The sequence below is a fragment of the Phyllostomus hastatus genome, unplaced genomic scaffold (assembly GCF_019186645.2).
Source record: "Phyllostomus hastatus isolate PE091 unplaced genomic scaffold, TTU_PhHast_1.1 phas_scaffold_129, whole genome shotgun sequence".
Taxonomy (NCBI): domain Eukaryota; kingdom Metazoa; phylum Chordata; class Mammalia; order Chiroptera; family Phyllostomidae; genus Phyllostomus; species Phyllostomus hastatus.
Window position 1 is genome coordinate 3701479 of NW_025334009.1, and position 26420 is coordinate 3727898.

The 26420-nt window shown below is 39.4% G+C and overlaps 1 protein-coding gene and 1 pseudogene across 1 annotated transcript in view; one reads left to right on the forward strand and one right to left on the reverse strand.

Annotated features, from left to right (window-relative positions):
- Nucleotides 1-26420, reverse strand: part of DOCK3 (dedicator of cytokinesis 3) — a 268143-nt gene that overhangs the window by 229576 nt on the left and 12147 nt on the right. The window lies entirely within an intron of this gene.
- LOC123830449 lies at nucleotides 5192-6204 on the forward strand (annotated as a pseudogene).

The following is a 26420-nucleotide window of genomic DNA, read 5'->3' on the forward strand; positions in this document are numbered from 1 at the left end:
AGTTCACTGGTATTATCTGTTCTGCAAAAAGGACGGTTGCCCCATTCTCATACATCGGTGAGAATATAAGACAGCAAACTACAAGAGGTGAGTATGTATTAGAGAAAATTACTGAACTAGAGGATATCTAAAAATCTACTATACCTAAATCTAAATAAAAACCAAAAAAACTCCCCTGGCTGGCGTAGCTCAGTGGATTGAGCACGGGCTGGGAACCAAAGTGTCCCAGGTTCGATTCCCAGCCAGGGTACATGCCTGGGTTGCAGGCCATAACCCCCAAGCAACCGCACATTGATGTTTCTCTCTCTCTCTCTCCCTCTCTCTCCCTCCCTCTCTCTCTCTCTCTCTCCCCCCTCCCCTCCCTTCCCTCTCTAAAAATAAATAAATAAAATATTTATAAAAAACTCAAATGAAATATGACTCCTCAAAGAGCTGGTACAGCCAGGCTGGTGTGGCTTAGTGGACTGAATCACGGACATGCCTGGCTTGCAGGCCAGGTCCCCAGTAGAGGTGCGCAAGAGGCGATCACACATTGATGTTTCTCTCCCTCTCTTTCTCCCTCCCTTCCCCTCTCTAAAAATAAATAAATAAAATCTCTAAAACAATAAGTTGGTACACAATCTCAACATGATGTTTATTTAGCTGGAAAACTGTCATTATGCAGTAGCATAATTACAGAGAATTGTTTCTGCCTAGAAGTACAAAAATATGATTTAAAAAAAAACCCTAGCAACCATACACTGAGATCTGAAATATGATAATTTACAACTACTGATGCTAAGTCACAAACCTAGAAAAATTAACACAAACCAGGCTCATTAGGCACAGTAGAAAAACTAAAAACCAAGTAATAAAAATAAAGTGGCACTTCATTTAAGGCAAAAAAAAACACACAAAACCCTACCATCTTCTACTGTGATTTGGGAACAGCCCCTCACTGTAACTGACTGCATAAAAAGCAAAATACTGAGATTCAAAGGGTGAATCTAGTCTTCACCTATGACAGAAAACAGAATAAAACCCCTAAGCCACTTCACTTTAAAACCTAACTTCATGCCTAAAGCAGAGAAAAAAATTTGCCCAATGATTTGATAAAGTTGTGGCCACTCTGGGAAACATGCACATAAGTTCATTGACATCCATGGAAAACAGCCACTGATTTTTTAAAATATTTCAAGCATTTGGAACTTTTAAAAAATATTTTATTTATTTATTCCTGGAGACAGGAAAAGGAAGGAGACAGGGAAGGGAAGCAGGGAGACAGGGAGAGAAATACCAATGTGTGGTTGCCTCTCACGCACTCCCCACTGGGGACCTGGCCTGCAGCCCAGGCATGTGCCCTGACTGGGAATCGAACTAGCAACCCCTTGCTTCACAGCCCATGTTCAATCCACTGAGCTACACCAGCCAGGGCTAGCACTTTTGATTTAAATTCCTGGGTCAAGCATTCGAAAACTTGGGCTTTCTGACTGTTTCCAGGGAAAACCTCTTCAGACACGACACTCCGCTGGTGTTAGTATGAAGCCTCCCAGTACCTGTGAACAAATTCCTTGATGAATTACTGGGCACGGTTAGATTACAGAAGTTAAAAATCACCACTTTCTCTGCTCTAGTATGTAGTTAGGCCATAAAATTTTTGAATTTAAATTTCAAAGAAAGCCAGCCAAATATAAGCATCTAATTTCCCTCCCTCCTAAAGTCTAATTAATATCACGGTTTAATTGTTTTTTTTTTTTATTTTAATCCTGCAACCCACAGGCTGAGGAAAATGAGAAAGCAAACAGAATTTAAATAATTTTAAAAGCTGAAAAACAGATGGACAAGTCTAAGAAACCCAAACTCATACCAACAATACAGCAATTTTCAACCTTCTTCATCTCATGACACACATAAACTAATTACTAAAGTTCTGCAGGACACCCAAAAATGTTTTTTGCTGATCTGACAAAAAAATAGATATAATTCTGATTCATTCAAGCCAGACAGTTATTGTTGTGTTGGCTGTTGTGGTGTTTTTTTTTTTTGCGGGGGGAGGGGGGGCGGGTTGGACAACCTATGGGAAAAGCGGTCAGTGCCCCTGACTAAATAGTCAGCTATTGCATGTTTTAAAAATTGTTGCAGCAAACTGGCTGAAAATTACTGCAATAGTAGGAAGAATCAACCCAATTTACATCTCAAAATCAGGAACTGGCAGTAATGGGTAACTCTGAAAGTGGCGGGAAGGAGTCGGGCAGGGATTCAGGGGAGATGCTAAAATAAGAAAGGACTCATTTCAAATTGTCTAGACAGCATTTAGAGCATTAAAATCACCTCCTCCAATTCCTATCTCAGTGTTTCTCCTTTCCTCCACTCAGGAAGATAACTGGAAATTTATTCTCTGGAAGAATAAACAGATTTTTACCCTGGATGGGGAGACACAGGCACCTCCGAGGACAGGGGCAGTATAAAAAGAGGAGGACTGAGTGTGCACAGGAAAAAACCTCCAGCTCGCTGCCAGCACTGGGCTCTCATAAGTCTGGTTTGCATAACTTTTTACCCTTCAGGCATACTCCTGCTACTCCCTTGGTTAATGAAAAGAGCCCCCGAGGACCCAACATATTGAACGAAAATAAATTCACACTAAAGAACATATTGTGAAATTTGTGAACATATTGTAAAACCTCACAACCCTGAAAGCAGAATTATGGTTCTATTAATAAGCTCCCAAACAGAGAAATAGATTGCACCCAAAAGATCAGGAATTACAGACTTTTTAATACTAACACTGCAAGCCAGAACACAATGGACCAATGCCTTGAAAATGCTCAAGGAAGATGACATCTAAAGAATTAGGATAAAATTAAGACATTTTCAGACATGCAGATACATAGTCGGAAAAAAACATAAACTAAAACCACTCTGGAAGCATTCTGTACTGCCCTCTCAAACTGAACTGTGCGTGGCTACACATCAGCAATCCCTCTCCCAAGCCACACGCCCTGGGAAAAGTAACACATGTGCGCCCGGAGGCAACACAAGAAGATTCGTAGCAACAGTGTTCTTTAACAAAAGAAAGGGAAAAATGAGTATCGAGTATCAGGAAAATGAATTAAAATCAATATATTAGAGCTACATACAATTCTGTTGAATCTTAGACTTATATTCATTTTTATTTTTTTAATTACAACTTAGAATTTTTTCTTTCAGTGTAGAGTTCTATGAATTCTGGCACATGCGCAGAGTTGTGTTACCATCACCACAAACCACATTTAAAACAGTTCCACCGACCCCCGCAGAAAGACTCCCTCATGCTCTGTCTTGAGAGTCACACCGTCCTCATCTCCACCCATGACAATCGCTGATTGGTTGGTTATTCCATCACTACAGTTTTGTCTTTTGGGGAATGTCATAAAAATGAAATCGTATGTTTCTAACCTTGATGACTGACCTCATTCACACAACATAACCCTTTCGAAAATTACTCAAGTTGTTGCATGTATCAACAGTTCAGTCTTTTCCGTTGTTGGGCAGTACTGGACTCTACGGCCACACCACACCTGGGTGACTCACCCAAGTCCCGAAGTGACCGCTGGCTGATGCAGACACGGGACAGATCTGGCTCAGCTCACTGCATGCTGGCATGTCTTCTCTCATAAAGGCTGTGTTCAAATAGTCTGCCCATTCTTTTATTATGTTATCACTGAGTTTTGAGATTACAAATCATGTGCCATACAAATGCTTTACAAGTATTTTCTCCAGGACTGTAGCTGCTTTTAGTTTTACTTACTGTTTTTTTAAAAGTCAAAAGTTTTTAATTTTGATTAACTACATTTCATCAATTTTTTCCTATTATAGTTTTGTACCTTTTGTGTCCTATTTACAAAATCTTGGTCTAACCCAATGTCAAAAAGATATTCTTTATTCTCTTCTAGAAATTTAATAGTTTTAGCTCTTAAGTCTCTGACACATTGGAAATTAATTTTGCCTTAAGAAAAAGGCTGCTGTTTTATCCAGCAAGTGAACTTTATGTTTATAATACTTTTCACTTATAGAATTTCTATTCAGTTGTATTCGATTTACCTTACTCTGCTGAAATATCTTTCTACTCATTTAAACACACTTTGTTCTACTTCAGTGAAATAGCAAATTTTAATGGACAGTTCCAGCATGACTCATCGAAGGCCATATTTGGTTGATGTCTTCTCTTGTTGCTTTGTAAGTCCAGTGACTGTGGGATTGTACCCTTGCCACCATAAATTTTAACTTGTAAAGATTAGAGCTTCTGCTATTTCAGTGTCGTGTCTGTTGTTTAAGCAGCACTCCGTGGATGACTTAAACTGTGAACCCGTTTCTTGGGGGGCAGCTCCAGGCTCAGTCCAGACCCCCCTGGGCGAGCTGCAATGAGCCTGTCCTGTGCATGCCTGTTCAGGCATCAGCGGGAATTGTGGACAGAAAAAAATTCAGGATCCTCTCTCTTGATCTTCTTCCTTTCATGATTTCTACACTCTACTGAGTGGCCATGATCATCATTACTCTAGCTTCCCCAGCCAGTAAGACTGTGATTTTTCCCCCACTGTCACCCCCACACCTTACTAAAAGCCGTGAGAATGAAAACATAGTTTGCACAGCTCTCTCCTCAGAGTGTGTATGCCACACCGGAGTCTGCAGGCTTCTGTTCCCTCTCCAGTCACTTTGGGTAACTGATTTTCTCATTATGCTGAAATATTATAGTTTTTTTAAGGGTAATCATCTGGAAGGGCCTTACTCTGTCATTACCGAAAACAGAAGTTTTAGACTGCCAATACTCTTTTTCTCAAAGTGGATTCATGGATGTTTGTTTTGCTACCATGCCTCATTATCTGTATGTACACTACATACATTCTTTTGTGTTTATATTTTAAGAATTAGAACTTTAAAACAAAAAGTTACTGTGGGAAATGTTTTAAAATACACTGCAGTAGCCCTGGCCAGTATGGCTTAGTTGGTTGGAGCACTGTCCCATAAACTGAAAGGTCGGGGGTTCGATTCCCGGTCAGGGCACATGCCTAGGTTGTAAGTTCAGTCCCTGGTCACAGCACACAGAGGAGATAACCAAGCGATGTTTCTCTCCCTCTCTCTCCTCCTCCCTTCCCCTCTAAAATCAATAAGCGTGTCCTTGGGTGAGGATAAAAAGTAAAAGTAAATAAAAATAAATAAAATATACTGTAGTAGTATGAGATCAGACGAACAGAATGAAACTAAAAAACAGGTAAAGCTGGTTGTTTTCTCATTGGAAAATTCATAAAATATTTCATCATCTACCATGAGAGAAATATAAAGTAAAAAGTCCTTAAAATTTTACGTACAAACTGGCATATCAAAACTACCTTTGCAATCAGCCCTCCGTATCTGCAGGTTTTCAATGTGCAGGTTCAACCAACCACGAATCAAAAATATTCTGAGGCAGCCCAGCTGCTGCCTGCCGTCCCGGCCAGGCCACGGTTCCAGGTGCAGTGCCCCCTGGGCGTGCAGGTTATCTACGGGCAGCAGCGAGGGCACCACAAGCTGAAGGCTCTGGAGTCCCCCTACCCCCACTCCCCTACAGTATTATCAGAAAATCCTCCCAGCTTCACTATTACTATGACACCTGAGGCCAGAGAAAATGATGAAACTGTCTTGACTACCCTCAAGTTTACATACAGTGAAAAATGCCCAGATGAAGCCCCCCCTTTATGAAATATTCTCCCAGGAAACTCTAGAAGATAATGATGTCTCAGGCCTTTTAAAATTGTTAGCATTATAGGCAGAAGAACATCCTGATATGATGGTGATCTTCACTTTAGTGACAGCTATGCAAGGAAAATTAAATGAGATAGGAGATCAATAAACACTAAGAGAGAAAAAGAAAGGAAACCAAAAGCAGAATAAGCCAAAAAGCAATTATTTTATGGCACTGCTGTTACAAGTGAGAATTTCTCAAGTTGGAAAGCTAAGCTTGCAGAATTCTTGGAAATTAAAAAGAAACAAATGAAAGAAAAACAAGCAGGAAAAATAAATTAAGTGGGAAATAAATATATGAAACAGATCATAATCTTGATAAATCTGGTATCTAGTTCTCGGAGGAATACTGAAAATGAGGAGGCAGATGAGACCTTGTTCCAGGCACCGGACGACTTGCAGCTGGAAGCTGACGAGGGTGATGCAGACCACAGCCCTGCTGACCCGGAGAGTGACCTGGCCAGCTAACGAGCTATCCCTGCCGGCAGAGAGGCTTGACTGCCACGGCGTCTGCGGCTATGCTAAGGGGGTGTCAATTTTCCTTTCCCTTTTCTAAGAAGAAATAATTTTCAAGAGAATATTCTGATTGATTTCATCATTGAACTTAATAAATTGACCTGAAAATTTCAAACTAAACATTTTTAAGGAAAAAAATCCCAGAAAAGTAGGAAAAATAAAATTGGAGCATGCCACATGCTAAGTGAGCACCACACGAATGCTAAACCCACACGAATGAAGTGACGTGTGGGCAGGCGAGCCCTATATGCACATGCAGGCTGTGCGAGCATCCTCCCATTCTGGTATCTGCAGGGGCAGGGGGAAGAGGGCCTCAAAACTAATCCCGAGGATACTGAGGGACGGCTCTAGTTAAGTTTTTGGAGAGTGAAAAGCTTTACACAGATGTAAAGCACAGGGGTCTGTGCCCCTAACTCACGAATTGTTCAAGGGTCAATTGTATATAACTCAATATATGGCATCAACAAAAATACAACAACAAAAAAGATCTCATTTACAACAGCAACCAAAAGAGTAAGATATCTAGAAACTTAGAAAATATGCAAGACCTATATAGGAAAAAAAAAACCTTAAGTCACCACTGAAGGCCAAATGCATATGCAAAAGATGTGCATTAATGTTCGCTTTTCCCACGAACACACACAGAAACGCTGGGTGAGTGCACACGGGACCACTGTGGGAAGAGTAAAGGACTGAGTGGGCAAGGGAAACATGACAGCAGTGTGTAGCCATTTGTATCTTGGCATTTTTAAGCCATGTATTAGCAATTCAAATACAGAAATGGGCTAAAGTAGGTTTGTAGTTGTGAGTACATGAAAGTTTATTCTTGTATTATTATTTATTAATTACTGTATTGTTTTCCATATGAACAACTATAAACTTACTTTTGCCCATCCCTGTACATGAATTAAAAGAAACAGTCAATAAAATTGTAATAAGTATGTATGATGCCAGGTGGGTACTAGAATAAATCAGGGGGATCATTTTGTAAATTATATAATTGTCTGATGACTATGCTGTACACTGAAACCAATATAAAATAGTAATGAATGTCAACTCTCATTGAGCAAAAACATTTTAAAAAGAAATCCAAAACAATTAAGTTAGCATTGGGAGCTAAAACCAACAGAATGAAGTATAATAGAAATAAAAATGAAAATCTTCCATTTAGGTTCCAAAAGATCAACTAGACAAATACAAAAGGTCTTAGAAGTAGTTCATGTGAAAGAAAGCTTGGTTAGTTTTGGTGATTTAATATAAACAAACAGCCTAAAATGGTTATTTACACCCCCTCCCCCAAAAATGTCAGTCATTGTCAACTTCAGTAGCAGAAGCTCAGGACACAGAACGCAGACAGCAGAAGTTATGTTCTACTCTAACACGAATCATCAGGGTACCTCCGGTATGCTGTGCTCAGCGGGGGGCATTTTTAAAAAGGCACTGAAAAGACTTAACCAAAACTGGAGGAACAGACAAAAACTATGCCAAAACTGACCTTAATCATCTGTGGGATAGAGAGAAACATAATTTTTTAAAACCTGATTTATTGATGAATTATTCCTTAAAGATTTTATTTATTTATTTATTTATTTTTAGAGAAAGGGAGGGAGGGAGGGAGAAATAGAGGGAAAGAAACATCAGTGTGTGGTTGCCTCTCACTTGCCCCCTACAGGGGACCTGGCCCACAACCCAGGCATGTGCCCTGACTGGGAATCAAACCAGCGACCCTCTGGTTCGCAGGCGGGCACTTAATCCGCTGAGCCATACCAGCCAGGGCAATACACAAAATTGCTACAATGGCAATGCCCTGTGGTTTGGGTGCAATACAATCCCTATCAAAATCCCATCTCGCCTTCTGGCAGAAACTGGCGAGCTGATCTTAAAATTCATACGACCCAGAATAACCAAAATAATCTTGAAACAGAAGTAAGTTGGAAAACACACTTCCCTATTTTATTTTTTTTAAGATTTTATTTATTTTTTATTTTTAGATAGAGGGGAAGGGAGGGAGAAAGAGAAGGAGAAAAACATCAATGTATGGTTGTCTCTCTCATGCCCCCTATTGGGAATTTGGTCCACAACCCAGGCATGTGGCCTGACTGGGAACTGAACCGGCAACCCCTTGGTTCACAGGCCAGTGCTCAATCTACTGAGCAACACCATCCAGGGCCACACTTCCCTAATTTTACAACTTACTTCAAAGCTACAATATCAAGACAGTATGATACAAAGTTACAGTAATCGAGACAGTGTGGTACTGGTGTAACTCCCACTGAAATAGAACTGAGAGTCCAGAAACAAACCCTTAGATTTACATTAAGTTGTTTTCACAAGGGTGCCCCCAAATGTAAATTAATATGAAAGAATAGTCTTTTAAACAAATAATACTGGAACATCTCAATATCCATATGCAAAAGCATTAAATTGCACTCCTACTTAACACTATACACAAAATTAATTCAAAATAAATTAAAGACCTGAATGTAAGAGACAAAACTATAAAATGCCTGAACAAAAGAGTAAATCCTAATGAGCTTAGATCAGGCAGTGATTTCTTAGATACAACACCGAAAACACAAACAACAAAGAAAAATAAGTAAATTAAGCTTCATCCAAATTTAAAACTTTTATGCTGCAAATGATACCATCAAAAAAGTGACATACATGGCATCACATGTATGTGATCACATGGCATTTATTCCACAGAAGCAAGTATGGTTCAACACCCACAACTCAATCAATGTGATACACCACCTTAACGAAATGAAAAACAAAAATGATATATGTGATCATCTCGACAGATACAGAAAAAGCGTTTGAAAATAGCAACATTAATTTATGATAAAAACTCTCAACAAGTTGGTATAAAGAAAACATACATCAACATTATAAAAACCACATGGACAAACCACAAACAATACCATACTCAAACGTGAAAAGTTTGAAGTCTTCCTCTGAGATCAACAAGAGAGGGCTGCCCACACATACTTTTATTTAACATATATTAGAATTCCTAGCCAGAGCAATTCAGCAAGAAAAAGAAATAAAATGCATCCTAATCAGAAAGGCAGAAGTAAAACTGTCTCTTATTTGGAAATGTTATATTATACATGAAAACTCTAAATATTCATCAAGAAATACTTTTAGAACTCATCAGCAAACCCATTAAAGTCACAAGATACAAAATAAACATACAAAAATCAGTTGCATTTCTATACACTAAGTTAAAAAACTATCAAAAAGAAATTAATTCCATTAAACACCTGAAACTAACAATGTTATACATCAATTATATCACTATATATTGGGTTAGACAAAAAATTCATTTACTTTTCTCCATACAAATGCTCAAATGGAAGAAGATACGCAACATTTTTGACATATCATCCTTTATTATTTCAAGAAAAGTAACAACGTAACTGAAACACAATAAAAGATTTATGTAGTGTTTGGAGATGGTGCTTTGACTGATGGAATGTGTCAGAAGTGGTTTGTGAAGTTTCCTGGTACTATTTGGCTAAATAATTGTTTGCTGTGGGGCTGTCTTGTGCACTGTAAGATGTCTGGCAGTACCCCTGACCTCTAACCACTAGAAGCTAATAGCAGGAGATAGCCAACCTACTCAAAATATCCAAATCAACAAAGTTATTGGTGAAAATGAAAGATGTGCCTTTTGCTTTACAGAAAAAACTAAACAGACTTTTTGGCCAACCCCAAAAAAGGAAAAGAAAAAAATCCCATTTACAATGGCAACAGAAAGAATAAAATATCTAAGACTAAATTTAACCAAGGAGGTGAAAAGCTGTACACTGAAAACTGTGAGACACTGATGAAAGGAATTGAAGAGAACAAATAAATGGAAAGATATTCCATACTCACTGATTAGAAAAACTGTTGTTGTTAAAATGTCCACACTACTCAAAGAAATCTACAGATCCAATGCAGTACCTATAAAAACTCCAATGGCATTTTCCACAGAAAAAGAATAAACAATCCTAAATTAGTATGAAATTACCCTAAATAGCAAAGCAATCTTGACAAAGAACAAAACTGAAAGCACTATGCCTCCTAATGTCAAACTATATTACAAGGCTACAGTAATCAAAACAGTATGGCACTGGCATAAAAACAGACATATAGATCAATGAAACAGAATAGAGTTCAGAGACAGACCCATGCATAAATAATTAATTTACAACAAAAGAGCTAAGAACACACAACAAGGAAAGGCAGTCTTCTCAATAAATGTGGTTGGGAAAACTGAACAGCCACATGCAAAAGAATGAAATGAAACCCCTATCTTATATCATACACAAAAACCAACTCAAAATAGATTGAAGAGCTGAACATAAGACCCTAAAAAATAAACTCCTAAATAAAAACACAGGAGGTAAACTTGATATCAGTTTTGGCAATGATTTTTTTTAATTTAACACCAAAAGCAAAAGCAAAATTAAACCAATGAAACTACATTAAACCAAAAATCTTCTGCACAGCAAAGGAAACCATCCAGCTTTGTGGTGTCTCAAGTCCATGCTCTCTTTATCCATCACTCTGGACCAAGGTAGGTTTGTTCCAACTTAGTGGCCATGGAAAGGTGGGCATCTTTCCAAGAGAGCTAGTGGGTGAAGAGACAAAGTCCAAAAGCAGAATGCCTGGTCGGAATCTTGGCTCCACCCTTTACTGATGGTGTGACCTCGGGCAAGATGCTTGGCCTTCCCATGTCTCGGTTTCTTCATCTTTAAAAATAGTTATAATAATAATATATACTTCAAAGGATTATATTGAGGATTAAAGAGTTAACTTCTGTAAAGTACTTAGAATAGTACCTGGTACAAAGTACATACTCTTCAAATGTTCGAAATTATCATTTTACTATTTACTTTTTAAAAGTATGTACCTACACACATTTTTATATACACACAGAGTCTGAAATACCAAGCTACTGACAGCAGTTATCTGAGCTGGGTCAGGGGAGAAGAGGGGGAAGACCTAGGGGGATGAGGCTTTCACAAGTATTACTTTCATAATTCTTTAAATGCGGATTTTTTAAAATTAAGGTCACGGTATTTACCTATACCAGGTATAAACATACTGCATCTACATAAGTGTTCCACAATATCTCTAAAGTTGTGCTCTTTAGTATAACTCTAGTATAGTAATATAAAAATATAATAGGATCCAATACTAAAGTTTACTTTGCTCTATGTGAAGTAAAAGAAAGCACCATTGCTAAAGTTTTTAACACCAAACACTAGTCCTCAGAACAGAATTCTGAGTCTCCACTTTGAGATGGAAACCAGCTGTTTATAAATTAGAACTATTGGGTTATCCTTTTGCATTTCTAGATAACAGCGTTTAAGTTAGAGACTATACTTTTTAATGTGTTTCAAACACACCACAAGCAAAAGGAAATTATAACAGGGGTAAATATGCCTTACCAGAAAAAGAGCTAGGTATCCCAATTGAGTCCCAAACAGGCTTCAGCCATGAGGTGGTGAGGGGAGCACATGATGTATAATGGGTCAGGAGGAGAGCAGGAAAGGGGGAGGCTAAGGGCAGAGGCACGGAGGACAGATGGAAACCGGTACCAAGGGATCTGTGTCCCATCCTAGCCACAGAGCCAGCGAATTGTTTGGGTGAGATGCAGACAGAAGAGTTGAAGGAGCTTTCTCGTCAAGAATCTGAGACCCAGGAACACAAGCACTGTACAAAGTGGTTCTAGCAGGAGTATCAAAAATCAGTTATGAGGGTACTTCTGAGAATTTTTAGTAATAAAAAAATCATAAAACTAAAAGGAAAAAGAATATTAATACATAGCACTAAAGTTTAGTTTCAGAACTTGTTTCTGTCGTTTAACTAATTAAAATATCAAGTTTAAAAGAAAATGCAATCCAAGGTATTAATTCCACTTACTTTATGAATAAAATAATTGTCATTTCCTCAATCAATAATCTATTTCCAACTTATAATCTCCAAAGCACAGAGAAAAATACTCTCTCATATGTATCAAAGTTAAGAAGGTCATTTACAAAGCAATAATGCCACTACAACATATTTTCTTAGTGAAATTATACATAAATTCTGATCTCATGTGAGGAAAGACAAGTGTATTTACTTTCCTGAAGAGGCAAATAGAAAATAGTTAAATGATCTGTTCACAGTCATTACGGTTTTCCGTGTTACGAACAGCATTGCCTAGCTTCTCTGGAAATGAACTACATTGCTGTTTAATCTACTTTCTCTAAATCTAAAAGCACTCTTGCGCTCCTCAATTGACCCTTCTAAGATACATCTGTCCCTGGATCAACGTGTTTCCACAGCTCCCCACTGCCCACAGAACAAGGGCTGAATTCCTTGCTCTGATACGCAAGGCCCGTCACGCCCTCAGCCAAACCCATCTCCCCAATCTTCTCCCGGTGTCGCAGGACTTGGGTCGATGCACAGTTCTCCAAAAACACCTTGCACCAGTCTCCAGTCCATACCTCACTGCCTCCTACTGCCTGGATCTTGGCTCACACTTCTTCCCGCACCAAAACCCCACTGGCGCACCCAGACTCAGTTCCCCCATCCTTCGGAATTCCTCCTGTGGTGCCTCCACCCTCTGAACTCTTATGGCACATTGTACAACGATACGTTTCACATTTTCCGTACTATAGCTTTGTGTGCATGATGTGTGCGTGCGTCAGGTAGTCCTATCTCCTCACTATCCTGTGTGCCCAGTCCACCTAATCCTCACCTTCACAGAAACTCTCCCACTTCAGGTGACTGCATTGGGGCTATGAGCCAGACACCCCCCACCGCAGGTGGGCATGTGAAATGAAGCACACTGGGCCACACTACTCATTCCCCGAAGCCCTCCCCAACAGGAAATAGCTCTTTCCTAGACTATCATGAGCTATAAAGATGCAACCCCCAGAGCTGCCAAGAGTTGTTCCCCAATAATGAAAGCAGTACATTTAAAAAAATTAATGACTGCAAAAAAGTCCAACACACAGCAATGCTGCAAGATAAGATGACGACACTGAGGTCCTGATGTCCTGAGGCCCTGATCCCAGTCTAACCTGAGACACGTTCATGACTTTTCTGATTACATAAACCAATAAATTTTTCCCTTCCTCTGCAGTTTAAGAGGAATTTCTATTAGCTGTCATTGAGAGAGTTCTTCAGATAAACTCAACAACATGAATATGTTTCCTCCACTGAATGCTCCACATGGTAAGCATCTGATAAATATTTCTAAACTCATTCTTATCTTCTAGTGGCTCTAGCCAAGATTCAATGATGGAAGAAATGGCCCTGAATTCAAGACCCAAATAGTCAAACTGTGTGACCCGCAGAAGATCCAAATTGAAGACCCAACAGTCAAACTGTGTGACCTTGAGCAAGGCACTACAGGTCTCTGACCTTGGTAATCCCATCTGAAAAACAAAAAAGTTGAGTTACATCAATCATTATGGTACCTTCTTGATCTAAAATTCTATGAATATATAACTCTTAGCTAAAAAATCTTGTCAACTGGCACTATTTCAACTACTATCATCATAAAATAAAACTTCCCAAATCTGATTTTCACAATCCTCTAGATTAAGGATATTGAACGTATGTAGTACCTTCCTTCTTCCTTCCTTGTTCCCAGAGCCTTAAACATACCAGAGTCGATAAATGTCCACTGAATCAATAAAAGAATTCATGAAGTAACTAAACTTTCCAGTTAGACTTATGTTTTCAACCTCATATTACCGCCTATGTTTTTAATTCCCTCAAAAAAAACTTTTTCCTCTTCCACTCTTTCCAAGAAACAAAATTTAACTTTCCCCCTCTGTGGTCAACACAACTATAGTTGGTATCATCTTGCCAGTCTTTGTAGAATATAATTTCAGCACCACCTTTATCCTTCGCCTCTTTCTTAATCACAACTAAAAATCATTTCAAAGTCTGTATTTTCAGGGTTGAATTGTTCTTCAACCATTTCTAGAAGTTTAGATCTTTGTATCAAATCTATTTGAAATGCTTCCACAAATTTCCAACAACTTCAACTGTATTCATGTGAGTCCCTTTCTCCTGACACTGGAATTTATTTTAACTACAGTCTCTATGAAATGAACAATGAGAGAATATCCATTTAGAACATCCTAAGCAAAAGTGAGAACCACTCCAATATGTTGGCTCAAGAAGATTAGAGAGACTTAAAAGAACTTATCTAAATGTTCAACTTTCAAATAATTTTCTTTTGATATAGGGGTTCTGGGAGAGAACCATAAAATAAATATCTCTGGATGGCAAGATCTGGATTAAGTAAAAAAAATTATTCATCTCTACTTGCAATAACAACATGTTTAACTTGCGTAATTTTAAATTACTCTTTAAAATTATACAAGTAAAAAAAAATACACAAGTAAGTTTTTAGTATCTTGACCTTGAGTATTAACTAATATGGTAAGAAAGAATGAATCAGAATTGGGGAAGAACAGAGACTATTGTACCAGCAAAATGGACATGAGTACTGAGCGGAAGGGAGAGATGAAATACCCATATTCACATGACACATACTTTTACAAATACACATACACACAGCAGGGCCATGAACAAGTCGTAGCTTGGGCTAAGTGAAATGGAAACTAACCTTGCTATGAAATAAAAAAACAGTGAATACGGAAAATCCACAGCTAGCATCATAATTAATGGTGAAATACTGAAAGTTTCTCTCCAAAGATCAGGAAAAAGACAAGGATATCTGCTTTTACCTATTCAACATAGTGCTAGAAGTTACAGCCAGAGCAATATGGCAAGAAAAAGAAATAAAATGCATCCAAATTAGAAAAACAAGAGTAAAATTATCTCTTCACAGATAAGATGATCTTAAAAGAATCCATACCTTAAAAGAATCCATATTCCTCCTCCAAAAAATCCACTAGAGCTAACAGAGGAACTCAGCAGTTATAGGGTGTAAAATTAACATGCAAAAATCAGTTGTATTTCTATACACTAACAATGAAAAATATGAAAAATTAAGAAAACCATTCCATTTACAACATCATAAAAATAAAACATTTAGATATAAAGTTAACCAAATAGGTAACAGCTTTATACACTGAAAATTATAGGACACTGTTGAAAAAAATTATAAATACACACACACACACAGAACCCTCATTTAAAGTAGGGAGGCCAGAATGGGGAGCTCTCGTGCCGTGTCAACTGAGAAGCAGAACAAGGAAAAGTCTTTGTAACAGCCCTTCCAATTCTTTTCCCCTCTATAAAAGAGCTTCCTCTTTTTTAGTGGACTTGTGCATGGCCCACATAACTGCACATGTTCCGGGTTGCAGTTCCTTGTTGTTCCTGAATAAACCCACTTTGCTGGAGAAATATCTGGCTTTTTGTTTTAGGTAAACATATTCGGTGGCCTGCACAAGCATCCAGAGAAGACCCCATAATGCTCCGAAGAGTGTTGAACAAACAGGTGAGGCACCCACAGAGCCCATCGATCGCCAGTTTGTCTCCGACCCTGGAGTTTCAGGGTAAGTTTTCTCCTGGATCTGAGCTTCTGCTCTTTGTATTTTGAGACTCTCCAGGCACTATCTGGGATGTGCTTAAGGCTCTGCCCTTTTCTGTTCAAGGCCTTCTTTATTTGCAATTACTTGTTTTGGCACTCCAGCCGAGATCATGCTGTTTCTTGAGATTGCTAGTCTTCATCCCAAATTCCTTTAAAACTGGACTGTTTCTACTGAACCTATTGCTGGCATTCAATCCAGTTCTACACCAGACTGTCTCATTGAAACTGTGCTACAGCAGCCTTCAACCTAACATATTTGAGAGCAGGCTGTTCTGCTAGAACTGTGCTGTTCAGCCTCAACCTGACCCCTTCACCTTTAGGTCAGACCTGGATGTTTCTCTAAAACTGGCTGCTTCAGCCTTTGGCCTGACTTCTTCCGGATCAGCCTGCTCTTCAAATAAGACACTGGTATTTGACCTGCAGGCTGTTTGGACCTTTGCTCTAGAATAAAGCCTCCAAAAAATGGGATTCCAGTCATCTAAATACTTTCAGGGTATCCAGTCTCTCTTCATGCACATTTCTGACTAAATGGACTGACATGACTAAAAGCAAGCTAGAAAATAAGTGGCCATTGTGGGGAATTTTTACAATCCTCAAACTTACTTTTCTTAAAACCAAATTGGACAACCATCAATCGGCAATTGGCAACACTGATGGAACATACATTTCAATTGGTATTTCAAGGCTTCCAAATGTTACTGTGAGTCTAAAATTGCCCATGTGCAAAATAAAGTGTTTAGTTTAACTGAAGAAAATAAGCTCTTAAGGAAAGAAAAAAATGGCTTCCAAAACCTCATGTTCCTCTCCCTCAGCTTCTTTGTCTCGGGCTCCAGCTCTGGAGCCATCATGTTCTTCTCCCTGACTCCTTTGTCTCCGTCTCTGCCTCCAGTGTCATCTTGTTTTCCCCTGCTGGCTTCTTTGTCTCTGGTTCCCTCTCTGGTGCCATCTTCCTCCTCCCCTGAACCCTTCCTCACTCCCTCCTCCTTTGAACTTAGCAGAATCTATCCCTTTAAAGTTAAGCCTTCTGAGGATACTAATAAACTCCAGGTTTCTTATGTTCCTGGATTAAGGCCAAATTGCAAACCATACAAAGTAAAGAGTTTCCTAAAGTAACTGAGAATCCACATGGAGGGGCAAGGGGGATTTATAAGTAATAGTGATTCAAACTTATCGGCCTGGTTTTTCTGACTTAATATCAGCTAGTTCATATGCTTGTCAATGAAGATCGGGCTCGACACTGGATGAAATTCGCCCCATGCTGGATGAAATTTGCTCGATGGGAACATCCTGAAATGGATTTGGAAACACAAATCCCTAACTTTTGGTGAAATGCTGGAACACTCACGGGAGACCTCCACCATGCATTTACAATAGTCTTTCCTAAGCCTGTTTGTTGACTGGAACAAAATTCAGGCTGGCTCCTGGCTGGTATAGCTCAGGAGACTGAGCGCAGGCCTGAGAACCAAAGGGTTGCCGATTTGATTGCCAGTCAGAGCACACACCTGGGGGTTGTGGGCCGGGTCACAAAGTAGGGGGTGCATAAGAGGCAACCACACACTGATGTTTCTCTCCCTCTTTTCTTCCTTTTCCCTCTCTCTAAAAATAAGTAAATAAAATCTTTTTAAAAAATTCAGACTTGATTACAAAAGCCTGATGAAACTGTTCCTATTATAATAGACCTCAGATTGTTTTCCAAGGAAATTCTAGTCTTCCTTCAGATACTGACTCCACTCAGGTTAGCCTTTAACTCTATGTTTATTAACAGGCCGAACCGAGATTTCTCTTTACTTAAAAGACCCAGGATAAAATGGGAAACCATGTTCATTCTTGATTTGGTTAATTTAGCAAATCAGCTTGCTCACACCCTAGATGATTCACCTGAAACAGCAATTTTCAACCAGTGTGCTTCAAGAATTTTTAAAACATGCAATGCCTGACTATTTAGTCAGGGGCACTGACTTCTTTTCCCTTAGGTTGTCAAATAAAAAAAAAAAAAGACAACAACCCAACATAACAACAGCTGCCCAGTGTGAATGAATCAAAATTATACCTTTTTTTTTGTCTGACTGGCAAAATCTATGCTACAGAACTTTAGTAATTAGTGTGTGTGCCATAAAACTGAAAAAAAGTTGAAAATCACTGACCTAAAAGAACACTAAAATTCTTAATTTTCAGGACTTCTGGACAAGATGGAGGTGTAGGTGGACACACTGTGCCTCCTCGCACAACCAAAATTAAGGACAACAAAATCTTAAAAACAAAAACACAACCAGAACCGACAGAAAATTGAACTGTATAGAAGTCCCAGACAGCCATTCATCCAGGCCAGTAAGAGGGGCGGAGTCAGCGGCCGGCAGAGAACGGTCTCGGCAGGAAAATGAGGTGGCTGAGCGGGGGCTAGCAAACCCTGGTGGCAGACCCCAGGCGCCGGCACAGGGAGGCAACGAGCAGACCCACTGAGGTGCGCAAGGCAGTTGGCTGTCTGCAGTCACACATTCGCACGCAGATAAACCAAGAGAAAACGGGCAGCAAGACAGACTGCACAACCCAGGGCCCCAGCGCCGGGAAATAAAGCCTAAAAGCACTGATTGAAAACACTTGTGGAGGCTCAGGTGCCGGGAGAGACTCCCAGCCTCACAGGAGAGTTCATTGGAGAGACCCACAGGGTCCTAGAACATACACAAGCCCACCCACCAGGCAACCAGCACCAGGAGGGCCCAATTTGCTTATGGGAAGCAGTAGAGGGAACTGAAAACCAACAGAGACTGGAGCAAGCACCATTGTTCCTTCTCTGACACTGCCCCCACATACAGCATCACAACCCAGTGACTGGGGTGCCCCACCTGGGTGAACACCTAAGGCTCCGCATCTCATATGCGTAACAGGTGTGACCAGACACCCCCACCCAAAAATGGCTCAAATGGGAAGGACAAATGAAAGCACCAGAGCCAATACTTTTAAGCGACAAAGAAATAGCCAACCTATCAGATGCACAGTTCAAAATACTGGTGATCAGGATGCTCACAGAATTGGTTCATTTTGGTCTCAAATTAGATGAAAAAATGAAGGCTACACTAAGTGAAATGAAGGAAAATGCACAGGGAACTAATAGTAATGGAAAGAAAGCTGGGTCTCACATCAATGGAGTGGACCAGAAGAAGAAAAAAATATCCAATCAGAAAAGAATGAACAAACAAGAATTCAAAAAAATGAGAGGCTTAGGAACCTCCAGGACATCTTTAAACGTTCCAACATCCGAATTATAGGGGTACCAGAAGGAGAAGAGGAAGAGAAACAAGTGGAAAAGTTATTTGAACAGATAATAAAGGAAAACTTCCCCATTCTGACAAAGGAAATAGACTTCCAGGAAGTCCAAGAAGCTCAGAGAGTCCCAAAGAAGTTGGACCCAAGGAGGAACACATCAACGCACATCATAATTACATTAGCCAAGGTAAAAACGAAGGAGAGAATCCTAGAAGCAGCAAGAGATAAAGGGACAGTAACCTACAAAGGAGTTCCCATCAGACTGTCAGCTGATTTCTCAAAAGAGACCTTACAGGCAAGAAGGAGCTGGAAAGAAGTATTCCAAGTCATGAAAGGCAAGGACCTACATCCAAGATTGTTCTATCCAGCAAAGCTGACATTTAGAATGGAAGGGCAGATAAAGTGCTTCTCAGATAAGGTCAAGTTAAAGGAGTTCATCATCACCAAGCCCTTATTATATGAAATGTTAAAGGGACTTATCTAAGAAAAAAAAGATAAAAAACATGTACAGTAAAATGACAGCAAGCTCACAGTTATTAACAACCACATGGGGGTAATGGGGGTGGGAGGGGGTGTGCAGGGGAGAGGGGAGTGAAGAGGGGAAATGGGACAACTGTAATAGCACAATCAATAAAATATATTTAAAAAGAAAAAATTCTTAATTTTCAGCTCTGGCAAACGAAGGTTCCCTATGCAAAACCAAAAACTTCCTACCTACTGCCATTATTGCAAGGAGTCAGGACACTGTTAAAAAGATTGTCATAATTTAAGCACTTTAGATGCCTTCAGCCTTTGAACCAGTCCTTCCAATGTCCTCCTAATCCTCAATGATGGGGCTCTAAGAAACTACAAAGGCTCTTCCCAATCTTCACTCTTAATCAATTTGAAGAAGCTCTTCCCTAGATTGGAAATGAATCTCTCTCTGTCCTGACACTAGAGCACACTCTCGATACTCAACTCCACTGCTAAAGGCAGCCCTTGCCTTGGAGAGCTAGAACAGTTTAAACGGTGGGGATCACAAATAAACACCACCTGGTCCCTGTCTCCGGACCTATCCCGCTGAGACCTATTCACCCTTTCCTCCTTTGTTCCTGTGCTCCCACTAATCAATCAGGCCAAGACTTCTTAGAAAAGCACCGTGCTGGAATTTCTCTCTCTCAAAAGGGGGAAATACTCTACAATTTGACAGTAGCCATCAAAACAGCCAATCGAGTGAAGTCAATGGCCCTTTGACGTCTTTTCATTTCCTCCATTTCTGGCAGCACTATAGCTAAATCTGGGGTCGCTGATCATTTGTCCCTATTAGATCAGCAGCCATCCCCTTTATGGGAAAAATCTTCAACTGGTATTGGCAGAATCCACAGTGTACCTCCTATCAAGATTAAAATAGATCCCTCAAAACCCCTTCCCAGAATCAATCAATACCCCATAAGGATGGAGGCTCTTCAAGGTACAAAGCCCATAATCAGAGACCTCAAAAGTCGGGACCTCATTATGCTTTGCACTGGTCCCTGTAACGCTCTCATTTCGCCTGTGAGAAAACCCATTAATTCCAGTCCTCTTCTCCCAGCCGTTACTGAAGAAGCTCCTCTTGAGTGCTTAACACTGACAGATCATCTCCTGCCCCATCATGATGATCTGCAGAAAATTCTTGGAGAATGCAGATTTTTCATGGTTTAAGGATAGTTCATATTTAAAGAGTTAAGTGGTAAGTACTATGTTGGTGTGCTGTTGTAACTCCTCTTGATATCAAGGCAGCACCTTTACCTTTAGCTACTTCAGCTCAACAAGCTGAATTACTCAGGCTTATACTTTAGTCAAGAACAAATGTGCCAACACTTACACTAACAGGAGATGTGCTTTCACGGTAGTTTATGATTCTGTAATGTTGTGGAAGCAATGTGGCTTCCTTACTTCCAGTGGAAAGAAAATGGCCCTGTGTTCAGTGACGACTGGATGCTACACGTTTGCTTGCTGCTTTAGCTATCACTGAGATTCCTGCGAATTCTAAATTTGACTCCTTGGAAGCTAAGGGTAATCTCTTTGTTGACATTTCCTCAAGGAACCAGTAGCAGTCAAACCTCTATTATGGTCCAAAGGGATATTTTCCCAACTGACAACTTAGAAAAACTGGCTGGAGAAGCCCAACAATCATCCCCAGAAAAGTAAAAACAAGACCAGAAGTCCAAAGTCAATGCACCAGATAACCGCGTTTCAGTCAACACAGACCATACATATGGCAATGGTCCCATAAGATTATATGGAGCTGAAAACTTGCTATCACCCAGTGACACTGCAGTCTTCATTACAGAGTAGCACAGCACAGCACTCATGTGTTTGTGGTGATGCTGATGTAAACAAAGCTACTGCACTGCCAGTGGTGCTGTGGGAAGCTATACCATCTACGTTTGTGTCAAGTGTACTCTCTGGTGTTCACATGACAAAATCACCTAACAACACATTCCTGACAACACAGCCCTGTTGTTAAGCAGAGCATGACCATATAGGGAAAGCTCTCCTTCAAACCAAATAATAACTCAGTCCTACTAGACATTCTAAAATCCCCGCTCCTAACTACTGGACTTGCATTAAACCACTTGTCCACTGACAAAATGAGAGCATTCGTGAATCAAAGCTGGTAAGGAAATATTAATAAGGCCACCAAAAGCTCCTACCTCACTTGTCCTACTCGTCCAAAGTGCAACCCGGGAAAGTCTACTGGTTCAGCCACTGGAGTTTTTAAATTGCCTAATGGACCATTTGAGGTTTGACAAATGGAATTCACACAGCTTCCCCCTTCTCATGTGTATAAATGTGTTTCAGTCATGATCTTTATACTGTCTCACTGCACTGGAGCTTTCCCTTGTAGACAGGCTACTGCCTCTTCTGTTGGCTAACCTCCTTCTAGGAAAGATTGACCCTACCTGGGAAACCCCTCTGGAACTCTGTAAGATGAAGGAACCCATTTTATCTGGCAGGTGCTTTGACAAGACTGTGCTGTTTGGCTGGTTTTACAACATTTCCACCTTGCTTACCTCTCTAAATCCTCAGGTTTAGTGGAGTACAATAATGACATTATTAAGACTCAACTGTCAAAATTTGTGGAGACCCTCCAAATACCCTAGCCAAAAGTACTGCGGTTGCTAAAATTTAAAAGCACAGATCTTTTAAATATTAGATCCACCTCCTTTGAAGCTCATAAACTCTCACCCTCAAGAAAGTTCTAGGACATTCTATGTACCTGGCTCCTACCTCTTTCAATTGATGGTTGATTTTTTTTAAAGACATACTTCAGCCCTGGCTCATGTGGCTCAGTGGACTGAGCACAGGCTTGCAGACTGAAGGGTTGCTGGTTTGATTCCTGGGCAGGACACTTGCCTGGGTTGTGGGCCAGGTCCCCAGGTGGGGTAAATACATAAAAAATAAGTAATTTTTTTAAATAACCATGTTTTGGTAGAATAATCTTTTCACAGTACACTCTCGGAGACTAAGAACTTGGGCACCACACTTCACAACCTGGAGACTTCGTCTATTGGAAAAGAACCCTCCAGAAATACTCTCTTCAACCTCGCGTGAAAGGTCCCCCTCAGATGCTGTTAACCAGCTGTTAAGCTGCCAGACTCCAGGGTTCACATGACACATCTAAAGAAAGCACCTAAGACTGGACCTGCAGAAAATAAAGATTTCTCAAAACTGAAGCAAGACAACATCTGACGGGACAGCTTTCCCAAGATGCCCAGACCAGGGCCGCACACCTTTTCTCACTGTCGCTTCTTCCCTCCCTTTCATCGACAGAAAATGCCCTTGTCCACATTCCCTAGTACCCTGCCGAAAGGAAAAACCTCTTTCTTTGATTTTATGGTCTTTCAGAAGTAGTCTTATAATGATCCTGTGGCAATCTTTTCACTTGCTTTTCTGAAGAGTTAAAAGGCTTAAAATCCATAGAAGCTGTTCTTTCATCTAGGCTATTACCTGATTCTAGACCCTTATCCAAAATTCAGGGTCCCTGAATTTACAACCTACAAGCTGTATTACTGACAATATATTTTCTTCCAACGAGTTTTCTTTTGCGATAACAATACTGTTTAGTTTCTTAATGTTTTATTCCCACAGTATTTCTTCTCAAAGTGTCCGTTTAGTTCTGTGGAGTGTGCATTAGCCACATTCATTATTCTAACATACAGACATTAGCTGAGAAGTGCCTAAGAGCCCTGGCTGGTGTGGCTCAGTGGACTGAGCGCTGGCCTGCGAACCAAAGGGTTGTCGGTTCCATTCCCAGTCAGGGAACCTGCCTGGGTTGCGGGCCAGGTCCCCAGAGGAGGGTGTGAGAGGCAACTACACATTGATGTTTCTCTCCCTCTCTTTCTCTCTCCAAAAATAAATAAATATTTTTTTAAAAAATAAATAAATAAAATCTTAAGAAAAAAAAAGAAACACCTAAGAGATCTCACGCTACCCTCCTTGTTATTCAAATGAGATCACCATAGGCTTCTAATCTGTGAACTGTCCTTCCAACATGAGACACAACACCCAGGGACACTGCTTCCTGGTATCGAAGAACATAAAGCTGTTGAAACAGGAAACATCTGACTCAAATCAGCAATGCTTCCAGAGAAAGATCTTGATCAAAAGGGAGAAATGTAAACAAAAATAATAATAATAAACAGAGAACTCATTTGAAGTGAAATAGAGAAGCCAGAAGGGAGAGCACTCATGCCCTACGTTGACTACAAAGAACAGGGGAAACTGTTAATAACTCTTCCAACCTCCATTTTCCTCCACAAAAGGACTTTTCCTGTTTTATTTTAGTGGACTTGCACGTGGTCCACCACAATGGTATGTTCTGGACTGCAATTAACTTTTTACCAAATAAACCCATTTTGCTAGAGAAATATCTGGCTGGCTTTTTGTTTACGATTAACAAAATAAAATTTAAAACAGCCTAAATAAATGCAAACACATCCCACAGCCATTGACTAGGAGAATTAATATTAGTACAATGATAATACTACCCAATAATCTACAAATTTACTGCAATCCCTATCAAAATCCCAATGTCATTTTTTTTTTGCAGAAATAGAAAAATTTATCCTATAATTCACATGGAACATCAAGGGACCCCAAATAGCCAAAACAATCTTGAAAAAAAAAAAAACAAAGTTGAAAGACTCACACTTCCTAACTTCAAAACCTACTACAAAGCTACAATAATCAAAACAGTAATAATGGCATAAAGCCAGACATATACACCAATGGAACAGAAAAGAGAACTCAGAAATAAGCACTCACATATATGGTCAAATGATTTTCAAACAAAGGTGCGAAGAACATCCCATGGGAAAGGACAGTCTCTTCAACAAATGCTGCTGGGAAAACTGGATACCCACATACAAAAGAATGAAGCTGGACCCTTGCCTCATACCATATATAAAAATTAACTCAAAATTGATTAAATACCTAAATGAAAAAATTAAAACTATAAAACTCTTAGAAGAAACCAGAAGAAAGCTTTGTGATGGATTTGACCATGATTTCTTGGATATGACACCAAAATCACAGGCAACGAAAGAAAACATAAACACAGTAGCGCCTCCTTATTTGTGGCTTCACTCTCCATGGTTTCAGTTACCCACCAGCAACCATGAGCCAAAAATATTAAATGAAAAATTCCAGAATTAACAATTTAAGTTTTAAACTATAAGCCATTCTAAGAAGCGTGATGAAATCTCACACCATCCCACTCTATCCCACCAAAAAGGTGAATCATCCTTTTGTCCAGTGTCCCCATGTGGCATGTGCTACCCACCTGTAGTCACTTAGCAGCCCTCTCAGTTATCAGATCAACTGTCACAGTGCTGCAGTGGTTCTGTTCAAGTAACCCTTATTTTACTTAACAATGGCCCCAAAGTGCAAGAGTGGTGATGCTCGCATAATTCACAAAGTGCTCCCTTTAAATGAAAAAGTATGTATAGGAAAAAAAATAGTGTACATAGGATCTGGTACTAACTGTGGTTTCAGGCATCCACTAGTTGTCTTGGAGCACACCCCCCAAAGATAAGAGCGAGACTACTATAAATGAGATTTCATCAAAATTAAAAACTTTTAGATATCAAAGAACACTACAATGAAGTGAAAAGGCAAACCATGAAATGGAAGGAAACACTTGAAAACCATGTATTTTTAGGGAGTAACATGCAGAATATATTAAGAACTACTCAATACAACTTAATGAGAAAAAATGTCTATTAAAAATGGGTAAAATACTTAAATAAACATTTCTCCAAAGAAGACATACAAATGGCAAATAACTACACGAAAAGATGCTCAGTACCACTAATTATTAGGGAAAGCAAGTCAAACCAGAACGAGATACCACTTCACATCCATTTGGACGGCTATTATAAACACATTTTTTAAAAACAGAAACTAAGTATTGGCAAAGATGTAGAAAAACTGAAATTCTTGTGCATTGCTGGTGGGAATACAAAATGGTACAGGCATGATGGAAAGCAGTATGGCAGTTCCTCAAAAAAAAATTAGACATAAAATTACCATATGATCATTCTATTCCTAGGTATATACCCAAAAGATCTGAAAACACAAGTCCAATCCTAGATATTGTGATATATACCCAAGAGATTGAAAATACGGACACAAACAGATATTCATAGCAACTTTATTCATAAGAGTTAAAAGGTAGAAACAACTCAAGTGTACATCAAAAGATGAGTGGCTAAATAAATGTGATACACAGATATGATGGAATATTATTCACTCACAAAAATAAATTAAATTCTGATATGTGCTACAACATGATCAGCCTTGAAAACACCATACTCAGTAATATAAGCCAGAAAAAAAAGGACAAATGTTGTATGGTTCCATTTATAAGGAGTATATAGAATAGTCAAATTCATGGAGATAGTGAGCAGGACAGAGGTTACCAGAAGCTGGAAAGAGCGGTAAAGAGTGGATGAAAAAAATATTCTGGAAATAAATAGTAGTGATGGTTATACAGCAATCTGAATGTAGTTAGTGCCACTGAATTGTACACTTAAAATGCATAAAATGTACATAAAATATGTCAAACAGATTTGGAGGACTCAAACTTCCTAACTTCAAAACCTACTACAAAGCTACAATAATCAAAACAGTAATAATGGCATAAAGCCAGACATATACACCAATGGAACAGAAAAGAGAACTCAGAAATAAGCACTCACATATATGGTCAAATGATTTTCAAACAAAGGTGCTAAGAACATCCCATGGGAAAGGACAGTCATTTATGGTAAAATGTACATAAAATGTATATAAAAATAAATAATTTTTAAATATTGAGATGAAA